Source organism: Saccoglossus kowalevskii, chromosome 4 (assembly GCF_978046115.1).
Source record: "Saccoglossus kowalevskii chromosome 4, keSacKowa6.1, whole genome shotgun sequence".
In the NCBI taxonomy this organism is placed as follows: domain Eukaryota; kingdom Metazoa; phylum Hemichordata; class Enteropneusta; family Harrimaniidae; genus Saccoglossus; species Saccoglossus kowalevskii.
In genome coordinates, this window is record NC_140644.1 from 40,502,576 (window position 1) to 40,516,598 (window position 14,023).

Consider the following 14,023-nt stretch of genomic DNA (forward strand, 5'->3'; position numbering starts at 1 on the left):
AGGCATTCTGAATCTGTTTCAGACAACTGACAACCTGAGGCAATGTTTGAAAGTGGGGATGGGTCATCAATGGAAAATGGATTTACCCACTCTTCAAACTGGTTATATATCTTGCAAACAATATCATTATCTCGAGCTATTGTATTTTTGTGTAGATCTTTATTGTTTGAATTTGCGTCATCATTAATTTCAAGAACTGTTCTAAGATGGCAAAGAAGATCAGCTCTGTAATGTGCAGTAAGTATCTAGCGATGAACACTTTCTGCCTTGTTTGAAAATCCAACAATACCACCACTTGTTTTGCTATCTCTGTTCAATGTCTGTTCCAGTGTCTGGTCAACTGGTATTTGTGCAAACTTTTGGCTGGATCTTGCAACTACAAAGTCGCCATTTATAAAATGTTCATGGACACCACGTGCTCTATCTTCAAGCTCCAACATTTGTACATAATAAAGAGTAGCATATCGTGAATAATTATGTCTATCAAATGCAAAAAAGTATGGTAACATTGATCTCAGAGATGACAGATGCATATTCCAATTTCCTTCTCGCTCAGCTCTAATAAATGCTAAAAGAATGTCAACCATTTGAACATACTCGAACCAGAATGAAAACATTTGTGACTGGGATGATTTATCCTTAACGGTAGCATCTCTCAACTGCAAAAGAGGACCCAGAAGTTTAGTTAAGTCTTTAACTGCATTGGGTATATCAGGCCTGATATCATCTTGAAACAAGTCACGAACAACAGTAACTGCAGCTCTTATAGACTGCCTGTAATTTTCATCAAGATTTTCATACGGTAAATTGTTTTGCAATAATCTTTCAAGGGCCTCTAACACCAACTTATGAGCCCGCACAGCTCTATTATAAGATCTTCCAGTCATGATACCCGGGACTGATCCTTCTGCAAATGCTCCACTTTCCACCAACAGATCTTCAAAGCCACTACATTCCATTCGTTTACCAAGTACAGCGAGGAATGCAAGCAATACATGAAATGAGCCCATTCTCAATACAACATTTTGAAATTCATTTTTCTTTTCAAGAACTACATCCATGGCTTTACAGTAAATTGCTTGGTCTAAAACTAATATAGTGTTGTCTGTCCAACACGTCTAGTAATTTTATCAGCTATGTCTAGCACTGTGTACACAACATCATACTGTGTTGGCGATGCATTAATCACAGGGCAATAACCTATGACAGATAACACTGGCGAGTGCGAGGAAGCTTTCACATTAACGCCAGTCCATCCTGGAATATATTGCTGTTCACTCATATTTACATCACCATCTGTTTCAAGTGTTATTAGTTTAGTAGGTAGTGCTCTACACAGAATCCATGCTTCATCTAGGGATAATTTCTCAGGATGCATGGTTTTGGACAACCAGGTTAAATTTTTAGACTGTAGCACTGGACATGGTCGTCTTCGGGGCGGTAAATACATTTTCACACTAGGTTCATTGACTGTATCTAAAGACCTTTTACACACATAAATGTTATCCATGAAACTACCAGATAATAATGGATTATTGCTCTTTCGCTGTATTACTATCATATTGGTACAGTGTGTGGTATTTTTACCGTCCACAGTCTCTTCTGTGAAGTCATTGTTGTCTGCAGCGATTTGTGTGAACACATCAGCCTGTACATTGGAAGGAACAATTACTTCTTCTTCAGTTACCTGTTGTTGTTGTTCTGCCATGGAAGTTTCAATTCGAAGCAATTGGTCATATGATACACAATGTCCAAGCAATGTAATAAGTTCTCGGCTTCGGGTCATGTGGTGGATGGCATTAGCAACTGCAATATGTTTTGAGGTATGTTTGCGACCATTAGATGTCACATAGACTAGGTCTTGACCAATGGCAAGAACACGCTTATAGCGGTCGTCAGCTGCAGAAATCGGAGGGTCCATCAAGTTGGAATTACTAGTTCCTGCGACCAGCCACTGAAGAAAGAGTAAAAGGCAAGATCCTACTTGGTTCTCCATTTCAGAAACATTAATATCTTCTGGATCTGGTGGTATGTTCTGTAAGCCTTTTACCTCTTTTATTTCTGCATTCAGAATAAGTGCTGCTCTAATAAGAACAGAAGTCTTGTCATCAATATCAAGCACTGGTGCATCAACATTTAACACTGCATCTGCAGTAACTTCTGTTAAGGATACTGTCACTGGCAAAAACAAGCTCACTTTTGTTTCTTGATTCAGGTCTGTGGAAGGAAATTAGTGTACCATAATGCTGTAGAAGACGCTCCTTTACTCTACCAGACCTGTAGTTATGTGCTTCCACATTAAATGTGCATAGGATTTGTCGATACCTATCTCGTATATTTGTCAGTTCATATATATGGTGCAGCTGAAAAAGTCCAACATCAATTTCGAATAGCTAAATACTAAATACTAAATGCTTTGCTGTACTCATTTCTTGTTTCACCATCAGAACTTTTGATGCGAGCAAGGTGATCTGTAGATGTAAAAGTTTGATAACATTTCTTATGGTACTTTCCCTCATATGCTATAAGATCATAATCTCCTAGTCGATGCTTAACAATTTCATCATTCCGCAGCTCAGCAGCATTTCGTAGCTTTTCTCCTGCCTGGTAAGTCAGAATCTGACAAAGTGTCTTTCCTGACTTTCCACAAATCAAACAGTTTTGCCACTTAGGGTCAGATTCTAGAGCAGATCGAGTGAACCTAAATGGATTATGTCGACTTGAACTCGGTTGAAGGAGATGAGACTGTTTCTGCTTAATGCAATTGAGCTTTTCTTGACTCGTGAATGTTGAGTAACAATCTTTGTGCCATTTTGCCCCATATTCAAGAAGATTGTCAATATCTTGTTTCAAACGCTTTGATGGCTCTTCATCACACCTGATTTCTATGGCAGCTTTTACCCTTTTCACACCGTCAATAGTACCACATCGTAAGGTTTTACTTTTATCTTGACAAAAAATACATCTTAACCAATCTGTTGACTTTCTAGCTTTTTTAGCAGGGGGAGCTTGTCCTATTGGTGCGAGTCCCACCATCTTGTTGGTAATTCACAGACTGTATAGTAATTTTCAGAGGTTTCTGAAGACCTGACAAAGCAGAAATAGTGTAATATGTTTTAGGACATTCTTCTTCGTTTGCAGCATTGTATAAACATTGTTATCTTCAATGCTTACTATGAATGTGTATCTAATATATAAAGATTGTGAACAGTTCATTTTTTTCAATAGAAATAAATACCTACCTGATATACAGAAAATCATCTACAATATACTGTTATTGTCTTTGTGTATTCACTGCAAATCCAGCTAACTGGGAAATGGTGAGATTTCTTGTTGGATGAGTATTATCAAGGGTAGATAACTAAAGCTACTGAATGTAAAGCAACTGAACAATCTTGGCAATTATCAACCCTGTTGGTAAAAATCCTCATGAATCACATTAAATGGCAAATGTATAGTTTAAATATTGTGCAAAAATATGGACCTTGTTTAGGTTAAAGAAACAAAATCTCCTGGAGCGAAAAATTATATCAATCGCAATTTTGTTCAAATGCGGGTATCTGCGTACCATTCGCGTACTCATTAGAATTACGTTCCACATATTTAAATCTACGAGATGAGATTTGCACGGGATCTTGGCTTCATGACTATACACAAGGCTGTGTATCTCACTGACCCCAAGTTATCCACTCCCTGGTATTGATAATGTCATTGACAATGCTCGAAAATGTAGAAATAGTCCGATCCTATTATGGAGAAGAATAATCACACTCAACAGTAATTTCCAGTTTGAGTGTAGATTTCAAGATCCAAAAAATAACTCCAGCTCAGTATCTCTTAATTTATATGAAAAAAAATACTGGACACGTCTGTTAGTATTTCTTAAAGGTTGGTTTTGGTAACATTTGTGTTCATCGGAGATCATATGTAGTTGTTAGTTGAAAATTCAAAATGGCTGCCAGTTATGTGAACTTTGACCTAAATTACTAATTTTTCATAACCATATATTAGAAAACTTCAAACTACTAAATTAAGATTTGGTCAAACACTGGTGAAGAAGAAAATACAAATAAACACTCACATGCCTTTTCACAAAACCATTCATTTTGATGAAATTAGGGGGCGGGGTCAAAAGTGTCATAACTCATTAAATATTCAATATTTTTCCTGGCATCCACCAAAAATAATTAGGATAAGAAGTATACTTTCATGTCCACTGGTCAAAATAAAGTTGCCAGGAGGGGACTACGAACTCATTATCCAGGACCCTTTTCCAAATTGGCTACTAGGCTATTAGTTTTGTTGCGAAATAATTATCAAAATTACCACCAATCGACAAAACGCATGTAGATATCTCAGCAGTTATGAAGGAAATGACAGCCCTAAGACGAGAAATGACGGAACTGAAAGATCAAGGAATGTACCGGTCGGCTTCAAACTGTGAAATACTGCAAAACGTGCAGAATTTGCGTCAAGAGATTGACGACCTTAAAAATGGACTTAAAGAGTCTCGCATGGAGTTGAACTGTATGACTGATACTACAAATGCAGTACCCATGGCTACTGATTGTTTACCATCTCTATCTGGTCATAAAACAAGTAAAGTAAGTTGCAATGCTGAACCTACTCTGCAACATTCCTCTCCATCGGTTACTTATGCAGGTATAGTTACGTCGCATAAGTCTCATGAACTGAATGAAAGAAAACCTGCCCATGGCAAATTTAATATGAAATCACGTGACAAAAACAGTGATAGTTTTATCACCGTGAACCGTAAACGTAAAAATCAACGAGGCCCCAGAGTGGGTACTGCTGATCCAGACAGAGACTGTGCCATTAAAGTTGTTCATCACAATCCACCATTTAGGGTGTTTATGACCAGGCTTTCACCTTTGACATCAACGGAAGATATTCAAAGCTTTATTAAAAAGTCGCTTAACGTGCAAGTTAACTGCGAAAAGCTCAAAACTAAGTTCGACACGTACTCTTCATTTCTTATTGAAACCACGCGAGAGTTCTCTGGTCAGATTATGGACCCGACTGTGTGGCCAACTGGAATTCTTATTCGCAAGTATTACTAATAACAATGTCTGTACGTATAGTTTCATTCAACTGTCGTGGAGCAAAGTCCGCTATTAATGATATTCACGCTCTCTGTGACTCTCATGACATATTTTCTACGTTCACGCACAGTCACTCTACTGACTGTGGTTCACACGACAGCATTTTATCGGAGCCCAATGGCCCGAGCCGGCTCGAGCCAGCAAAAATGGCCGTGTAAACGCGTTCGGCTCGAGCCAAGTTCGGCTCTACTAAACCCTCGGGGTTGAACTCCGATAGGGTTGAGTCCCGACATGGCTCCGATCGTGTAAACGCATCAGGGCCCAACTATGGGAGCCGAAATCACACCCTCAATCGTCTTCATCCAGAGTTAGCAGGACCATCGCAATATAAACGTGACCTTGATAATGGCATTGTGTTTTTCCCCCCCGAGTGTTCAAATAATAGAAGCTGACATTTTTGGACTAACGTTATGTAATTGAAACACAAGCCACAAGTTTTCGATGGCTTACAGAAGAGGCTATAGTTAATATGGGCAAATAATTTGCTTGAGCCATTGGTAAATTTATGGAATTGATTTTGCTGTGACAATGTATACATGTATGAACAATTACGTGAATATGGTGTTGTGTGTTACACGAAGTAGGTGATGTTTCAAGTCTTTTGGTTATGTCATTTGAATCAAGAGGGTGAGGTTAAAGTACTTGATCGGAAAGAATGATTATATTTGTTCTTTGGCAGTGAATGGCTTATTTGTACTTGACTGTGACCCACCCACCCACCACTCGATTGTAATTTGGCCAGTTGCTATTAGACATCACTAGCAGACAACCAGGTAAAATAGTGTGAATAAAATAATCGTCTGTAATGAACAAGGAAATAATAAAGTTTTTATTTTAACCAACAATAAACAACAAGTTTACAAAAAACATTCGAGTAAAAATAAAGTAAAAATAATTGTCAAGTTTAACCAGTGGGAGGTACACGTGATGGTTGAATTATCTCGCCTGGAAGAAAATAAAAAATAAGTAAGTGGTAAGGATTATATCAAGGTAATGAATGATTTGAGTAAGGTGTTGAGTAGAGGAATGTTCAATAGGAAGAACATTGTTGAAATAGATAATGCTGTGGAAATGATTGGACTTTCCATAATTAAATCTTGAGGCACATTGTAAATAACTGGCGAGAGGATGCTCAAAGCACTACTGTGCATTCAAGCATCCTCTCATTGAAAATAAACACAGGTTATGCACATTTACATTATGAGGTAAATTAGTGTTGTCAACAGAGTGTCATTATTAGTCCCCGTTCGGACGCAGTCCGAAAACGGGGACTTATGTTTTGCCCTGTGTGCGTCCGTGCGTCCGTGCGTCCGTGCGTCCGTGCGTCCGTGATCACCTAATCACATAATAGGACCTTGATGCACGTCATTTTTTTTTTTAAACGGGTTCGAAATGGCCGACTGGCGGCCATTTTGTTTTAAAGAATTCAGTTCTGGATCCGTATCTGAGACATGCTTGGATTGATCGAGTTCAAACTTCACACACACAAGGTACATCATGTCACAAATATGTATGTGCATTTGTTTCATGATCTCATTAACGATAGCCAAATGGCGGCCACTTTAAGGCCGAAAATGCATTGAAATCGCACATTTTCACCATTCCGGACCCGGATCTCAGTTATGCATGGACGGATTTCATTCAAATTTGGTACATACATTAAACATAATAGGACCTTGATGCACGTCATTTTTTTTTTGGATCGGGTTCGAAATGGCCAACTGGCGGCCATTTTGTTTTAAAGAATTCAGTTCTGGATCCGTATCTGAGACATGTCTGGATTGATCAAGTTCAAACTTCACACACACAAGGTACATCATGTCACAAATATGTATGTGCATTTGTTTCATGATCTCATTAACGATAGCCAAATGGGGGCCGCTTTAAGGTCGAAAATGCATTGAAATCGCACATTTTCACCATTCCGGACCCGTATCTCAGTTATGCATGGATGGATTTTGTTCAAATTTGGTACATACATTAAACATAATAGGACCTTGATGCACGTCATTTTTTTTTTTGGATCGGGTTCGAAATGGCCGACTGGCGGCCATTTTGTTTTAAAGAATTCAGTTCTGGATCCGTATCTGAGACATACTTGGATTGATCGAGTTCAAACTTCACACACACAAGGTACATCATGTCACAAATATGTATGTGCATTTGTTTCATGATCTCATTAACGATAGCCAAATGGGGGCCGCTTTAAGGCCGAAAATGCATTGAAATCGCACATTTTCACCATTCCGGACCCGGATCTCAGTTATGCATGGACGGATTTCATTCAAATTTGGTACATACATTAAACATAATAGGACCTTGATGCATGTCATTTTTTTTTTCGGATCAAGTTCGAAATAGCCGACTGGCGGCCATTTTGTTTTAAAGAATTCAGTTCTGGATCCGTATCCGAGACATGTCTGGATTGATCAAGTTCAAACTTCACACACACAAGGTACATCATGTCACAAATATGTATGTGCATTTGTTTCATGATCTCATTAACGATAGCCGAATAGCGGCCATTTTAAGGCCGAAAATGCATCAAAATCGCACATTTTCACCATTCCGGACCCGGATCTCAGTTATGCATGGACGGATTTTGTTCAAATTTGGTACATACATTAAACATAATAGGACCTTGATGCACGTCTTTTTTTTTTCGGATCAACTTCGAAATGGCCGACTGGCGGCCATTTTGTTAAAGAATTCAGTTCTGGATCCGTATCCAAGACATGTCTGGATTGATCAAGTTCAAACTTCACACACACATGGTACATCATGTCACAAATAGATATGTGCATTTGTTTCATGATCTGCTTAACAATAGCGGAATGATGGCCATTTTAAGGCCGAAAATGCATCAAAATCACATATTTTCACAATTGCAGAACCGGATCTCAGTCATGCATGGATGGATTTTGTTCAGATTTAGCACAATGTGTTGTACATATGCAGGTGCATTTCGGTCATGATCTGCTTTGAATGTATATGTCACTCAAATATGAACGGAACGGGGACGTGTCATTGACAATGACTTGTTAAATCTGGTATGATGTGCATGGAACGACTCATGGTGCAAAAGCGCATAAGTGTTGACGGAAGACCCAAATGATAGGTATCACCACCAACAACCAATTTGGTAGTAGTCATATTGTCATATTGTCAAAAATATTATATCTGTTGTCTGTATATATGCAGCAACAATAAACTGTACAAAACCAATAGTTAACTGTTTACAACATTGTACAAGACAGTATTATAGACCCATATCATGCAAAGTTACAGGGTGTCGTACAAATATACCCCCTTACTTTTAGGCTATTGTATGTTCATGCAACTGTCCATTCAGAATGAATCGGAAATAAAGTAGGTGCAAAGAAACTATATAAATGTAATTGTACTTCATAGGAATACCATTGATGATATCAATCCCATCAGACTGATAGAAATCGTAAAAATAATGAATTTATCACATGGCAATGGCAATGTGCCATCTGACATATAACCGAAGTGAATTGACCATGTGCAAAGACAGCATTGTTGATTTGCATAAGACAACCCACACACATACTACAAGGAGTAAAATCCTGGTACCACCAATGACAGGGTTGTAAACGAGTCAACATCAAACCAGAAACATAGAATGTAAATGCATGGACCTGTTTGTACAGAATCCCAGTTCATCCCTCATTATTTATGTGGACCATGTTAAAAAGATCTCAAATCATTATAAGGCCAATGAAAAACAAATTTGGTGTTTCCAGTATTAGAGTAAAAAATATTGTGTAGTTAGGCAGAGATTTTATTATTTTAGATTAATTTTTCCCCCAACATGTTCAGTCTACATCAAATACAATCATTTTAAACAATTGTTTTTTTACATGATGATATTAATATCAACTTGTGTTCATTTTAGAAAAAGGTAACTAATTTCCATAAAAATAAAATTTGGCCTTATTAACCAATGACAACACATGTCATTGTTTAAGGTTAAGGTGAGTGGCATGAACTGTTGATCGATGGCACCATTTCAAGAATGGCAGCTGGTGACAGCAAAACTTTCACTGATGTACATGTGTATGTAGACATCAGCACAAGGAATTGGCCCCTATCAGTTTCTGCCTAATAAATAGGAGTTATGTACATTCCTGATGTGGCTATTTACCTACAATAGCAACATCACAAGCATGATAAGAGCATTTTTGATGTACATATTGCAGCTCTTGCTGTTTCTTGCATGTGACAAAAATACGCCTAAAGCACAAGAAAATTGTAGTGGGCCAAACATTGGTCATGAAAAAGTAAGAATGGGTACAGCCAGCCATGCCAATGTGGTGAATGAAATAACAAATTTTGCATGACTTTTTGCTCAATATTATACAGTGTGTGGTAGTCTATGCCGAATAATCAATGGCGTGGTCACAAATGATTAATCATGACGACACACTTCATAGACACTATAACCTTACATTAATGGGCAAAGACTATAAATCATATCCATGCCCTAGACATGGCTACATCCGAGGTCATCATTTTGCCAATGCCATTCTTGCAATTTCATTATTGCTGGCTGCATAGACCAGACTAATGTACAAGTATTTACACATATCGGCCTTATTTTGGTTTTAGATGCTATTTTATTGAGATGTATTGTGACAACTGTGGCCGTGAAGGACCGATAGGTTAGGTAATTTTTACTAGTCGCACCGTTCATGTGCACAACACACAAATCATGCGAGTTCACAGGCCATAGGCCGAGTAAATCGCTGTCATCATTTATGTACGATGCAATATTTGGCGATTTATTTTTGGCCATTAGATTCCCTGATTCATGACATCATGTGCCAATAAATCCTGAAAATCGGCTTTGCTAAGCGATGAGTCGTTTAGTTCAACACACTGAATGACCATAGCATGGTGTGCAGAGTTTTATAGGTAAAGCAATTGTTAAGATTATTTTAAAATTTGAGGAAAAGGGCAAGAGCTCTTACCTTCTATTCTATGCAAAGTGGTTAGGTCGAAGTATTTGGGGCATTGAGGGTCTTCTACTAGCATTTACCCATGAAAATTGTCTCTCTATCCTGAACAAGCAATGGCAGACGCTTCTTTGTTTCAATTTGTTTCAATTCAAATTTGATCTGGGTTGCATGTAAATACATTTTATTATATTTGTTATTAATGCCCTTTTATTTTATTAATTTACTTTGATTTTGTGATTTTTCACAAAATCACAAAATCAAAGTAAAATAATGAGATAAAAGGGCATTAATAACAAAAGTAATAAAAAATAAAATTAAAATAAGTTTATAGCCAAAATAATTAAAGCCCGTACACTACATCAGATTTTAATCAGATTGATTCCATGTGTGAGGGACGTCTCGTAAACCTCAGACTAGTACTAGTCTGAGCGTAAACATGCGGACTTATCACTCAACATGCACTTTATTTCTTTATTATATACTATGTATTATGGAATTGTGTGCTAGTTAACACTTGGGTTGTGGCAAATTTAACACCTCTCTGAGGTGTGACTACTTTTGAAACCTGCCATTGTCTTCATTTAAACGGCGGCGCGTGACACAAGAATTCTGTGACCCTTCGGTGAACATGCACCCGTTACTAACTACAATTATAATTCTATGATTCTTTAATCGCTGACCACGGGTTCATACTAATTTTACCGAAAGAAAAAACAATTTTCACATGTTATGCGGAGTGTGCTGGCTGGTCATGGCTGTTTATTAAATTATTGTGCTTTCACGTTTCCTGTGCAATTTCGTGAAGAGCAAACATCGATTCTCTTCAAACGACTGAACGAATTTGTTGATACAGCATCATGCCAATCTTAACCAACCATGTACACATCATTTCATAACCATGCTAAATATTTGATTTTACTGTGATAAAACACAATTGAACGTACGTTGTTATATTATAAGCAAACGTTACAAGCCTTTGTATTACCCCTCGCATAGGGCTTTTTTGCTACTAGCAAACGATACATTTTACCACTCACATATGCCGTTTTTACCACGAGCACATGGCATATTTTGCTACTTGCGACTCGCATACGGCACTATTTCTAGGTCGTACATTCCTCTTCTATTAGTACAATGTCTGTACCAGGTCTGTATGGCGTTCTGGGCTGACGAGCAAAATAGAGACATTAAGATGCGCATACGAGAACGGAACGAGAACGGACACGTCACTGCTTTGTGCATGACCTCCGCGCGAACCAATGACGTCATCGGTTGCCTGGTCGTTCGGCAGTCGTTTTGAACGTGATCAAGGTGGCTGACTCGTAGTTGATTTCCGAGAGCTTTTCTCGTTGTCAATTTTGAATAATTTTCATTGACATTGATAAAACGTTTTATATTAGAGTGTTTTTGAATATTTATGATGAAATAAGAAATATTGGATGCATTTTAGCTGACATTTATACCTACTGAAAACGCATGACATTGATCTGCTGAAAGAGGACTCGGCAAACAGGCCTAGGACCTCAGCAGAGTGGATGGAAATAGTGAGAGCTCTGTCAAATGTCTGTGAACTAACTACTAATTCTGACTCCGAACGTGAAATGACATAACAAATTTTATTAGGTAGTTATTGTTGCCCAATGAGAGACTGATTGACATGGTTCTGGTTTCACTTACGTTCCCGTTGTGGGCGGTTGTACTTAATCGTTTTCTGACACCCGAGAACGTAACGCAAACGCAATTAGAACATCACGTTACGTTCCCGTTACGTACGCAAATCTTAAACTCTCTAATAAACTACGTCATCGAAGATGCGTGTACGTGTACTGTAGACAATTTCTAGGACGCTGAATATTGCATGCGTAGAGTCGACGTCACGATTTTTGCGTATCAATTTTTCTATGCTTTTTTCAACAAATAATTCACATTTTTCTCCTGGGAAAACGTCGTCAATCTTATTTTATTAACCTGAACTTTGTCTTGACAGCGCAAATTATAGCCAGATAAGCGTCTTTGGTTGATTTCTGGCACCCAAAATTGATTCTCGTCTCAGTCCTAATTACGCGTTTAGGAATGACTTGGTGATCCAATTTGGTGATTTTCCGTACAATTGCTAGATCTCGCGAGATGCATGAAAGACGCGCGTCGAACGTCTGCCGCAAAAATCGAACGATTTGATTTTGAACTAGAATTTCTTTATTTCGCAGCTTACATTGACCGGCCGATCTTCGACAGAGGAATATTGCTTCCGAATACCCTTACTTAATCGAAATTGCCTATCATCAAATGTGGACAGCACATTATTAAGCATGGAAATGTGCCCGAAATACTTTCGCGTTTGTCGAATCCCACGCGATGTTTGACGCGACTACGACGCTATGACCTTTGTTTGTCCTGTTTTTACGTTCGATTTCACGCATAACGCGTGATTCTCGCAGTGAACGGAAAATAGTCGATCAGTCGAGCACTATATAAGACACAGCACCCTGGGGAAAAATCCCCAAGACTATCGCAAGACTGACCCAAGACTCTTAGACTGCGTCAACACTCGCCCCAAGGCTCTCCAGGACTGGACTTAGACTCTCTTAGGCTGGACTTAGACTGCGTCTATCGTGGAGTACTCGCCAAGACCAACTCAAAACTCTCTTTATTCATTTTCAAAACTCTAACCAATTACAAAGCAGTAAAAAGACTCTAGGGCGTAACCTTCAATCATAAAGCCAATCACACTAAGTACTGAATACGTCATATCTTTTGATTAATCGTTCACTACATTAATAACTACGAATACCAACTGTCAAAATAATAGTCTGAATAGCGACGGTTATCTCGTAATTAGTTCCAAATCACTGAGCCAAGTTCCGTCCAAAACTTCAAATAGGCCTAAACGATGACAGACATAACACAGCAATTCGCTAATAATCAGCTAATTAAGTCGATTAACAGATACGCGAAAACAATTTCATCATACTATACCAACTGTCAAATGACCAAGTTCGTGACTTTCATAACATTGCTAGGGATGCATTCATGGTATGGATAATTAATGGAAAGCCTTGTACTGGACCAATATATGAATTGATGCATAAAACGCAGGCAAAATTTAAGCTAATGATTCGAATGTGTAGAAGAAACGATGAACAAGCAAGAGCTGATGCGTTAGCTTATAAGTTATCACAGGGGAAATCTCGAGACTTGGAATTCAGTTAATAGTATGACTAACAATGCTGGACCTCTACCATCTACTATAGAGGGTTGTGATGGGCAAACAAGCATTTGCAATATGTGAAAAAAAAACATTATGAATCGCTTTTCAGTCTGTAACAAATTGTCAAAACAAAAATCATGTGATATCTGCTGTGAATGTCGTGAATTACCACGAAGATATGATGGTCACCTGCAATCTTTGTTCATGCACGGTTACTAAAAAAGACCGTGGTTCATGGACATCTGCCAGACTATTTTATGGATACAATGATTGTCCCTATTGTTAAAGATATCACAAGAGTAAATAACTATAGACCTGTTGCTATAGTAACCGTTTTATCGAAATTATTTGAATTGTGCATTTTAAATCGAATTGAAAAGTTTATCGTGATGTTCAGTTTGGGTTTAAACGCAAGCATTCAACAGAAATGTGCATCTTCGTAGTGAAGGAAATTGTTGACTTCTATAAAAGTCACAACTCGCCCGTTTTTGCTTGTTTCATGGACGCAACAAAAGCGTTTGACAGGGTAAACCATTGGAAGTTATTCAAAAAAATTACTAGATAGGGGAATGCCTGTATTCATTGTGCGAGGTCAAACTGTTTGTATCCGATGGGCTTCAGAAATATCTGCGTCCTTTGGAGTGACCAATTAGGTTCGACAAGGAAGCATTCTTTCGCCGACGTTATTTTCAATTTATATTGATGATCTC